A 2,036-nucleotide genomic window follows, 5' to 3' on the forward strand; every position below is an offset into this window, starting at 1 on the left:
TGATTACTGAAGCTTTGTAATACGACTTGAAGTCCAGAATTGTGATACCTCCATTTTTGTTTTTCATTTTCAAGATTGCTTTGGCTCAGGGCCTTTGGTGATTCCACAAAAATTTTAGGATTGTTTGCTCTAGTTATGTGAAAAATGCTATTGGTATTTTGATAGAGATTGCATTAAATCTGTAGATTGCTTTGGGTGGTATGGACATTCTAACAATATTTGTCCTTCCAATCCATGAAGATGGACTATCTTTCCATTTGTTTGTGTAGTCTTCAATTTTATTCATCAGTGTTTTATAGTTTTCAGAATGTAGGACTTCATTCACCTCTTTGATTAAGCTTATTCCTAGATTATTGTATTACTTTTTGTTCAATTATAAATGGGATTGTTAATTTTTCTTTATGCTACTTTATTCTTAGTGTATAGAAATGCAATAGATTTATGTGTATTGGGCAGCCTGGGTGGCTCAGCGGTTTAGTGCCGCCTTCAGCCCAGGGCATGATCCTGGAGACTCCGGATCCAGTCTCACGTCGGGCTCCCTGCATGGAGCCTGCTTCTCCCTCTGCCTGTGTCTCTGCCACACTCTCTGTGTCTCTCATGAATAAATAAATAAAATAAAATAAAATAAAGATTTATTTGTATTGATTTTTTATCCAGTGTTATTCCTGAATTCGTTTACCAGCTCTAGTAAGTTTGGGGTTTTTTTGGTTTTGTTTTTTGTTTTGATAGAGTCTTCAGGGTTTTTTATATATATTATCATGTCATCTGCAAATAGTGACAACTGTGGTTCTTTGCCAATTTGGATGCTTTTATTTCTTTTTGTTGTCTAATTGCTGTGGTTAGGACTTCTAGTACTATGTTGAATAAAAGTGATGAAAGTGGACAACCTTGTCTTGTTCCTGACCTTAAGGGGAAAACTCACTTTTCTCCATTGAGTATGATGTTTGCTGTCAGTTTTTTATGGAAGTCCTTTATTCTGTTGAAGTATGTTCCCTCTAAACCTACTAGATTAAGGGCTTTTATCATGAATGAATATTATATTTTGTCAAATACTTTTTTCTGCATTTATCAAATAATCATGTTTTTTACCCTTTCTCTTATTGTTGTGATATATCATGTTGATTGATTTGGGAATCAATCACCTTGCATACTGGGAATAAATCCTGTCTACTCATGGTTTTTTTGTTTGTTTGTTTTAATATATGGTTTGGATTTGTTGAGAATTTTTGCATCTGTATTCATCAAAGATATTGACCTGTAATTCCATTTCTTTAGTGGAGTCTTTGTCTGGTTTTGGCATCAGGGTAATGCTGGCTTCATAGAATGAATTTGGAAATTTGCTTCTATTTTTTGGACTAGTTTGACAAGATTTTCTTTATTTGAGAGAGAGAGAGAGCAAGCTCAGGTAAGGGGAGGGGCAGGTGGAGGAGCAGGCTCCCCATTGAGGAGGGGGCCTGACATGGGGCTCAATCCCAGGACCCAGGATCATGACTTGAGCCAAAGACAGATTCTTAACTGATTAAGCCACCCAGGTGTGCCTAGGTATTAATTCTAAATGTTTGGTTGAATTGATATGTGGAGCCATGGGGTCCTGGACTTTTGTTTGTTGGGCATTTTTGATTACTGATTCAATCGCCTTGCTGGTAATCAATCTCTTCAAGTTTTCCATTTTTTCCTGCTTCAATTTTTTTTTTTTAGGTTATTTGTTTTTAGGAATTTATCCATTTCTTCTAGGTTGTTCTATTTGTTGGCATATATTTTTTCATAATATTTTTCTTAAAATTACTGGTATTTCTATGGTGTTTGTTATTTCTCCTGTTTCATTTGTGATTTTGTTTGAATGAACCCTTTCTTCCTTTTCATTTTTGAAAGTCCGGCTAAAGCTTTATTAATTTTGTTGATCTTTTCAAAGAAGAATCTGGTTTCATTTATCTGTTCTACTGCTTAAGAAAAATTATATGACTTATTTTGCTCTACTCTTTATTATTTCCTTCTTTCTGCTGGTCTTGGGCTTCATTTGTTGTTCTTTTTCTAGC

The sequence above is a fragment of the Canis lupus genome, chromosome 5 (genome assembly GCF_011100685.1).
Source record: "Canis lupus familiaris isolate Mischka breed German Shepherd chromosome 5, alternate assembly UU_Cfam_GSD_1.0, whole genome shotgun sequence".
Taxonomy (NCBI): Eukaryota; Metazoa; Chordata; class Mammalia; order Carnivora; family Canidae; genus Canis; species Canis lupus.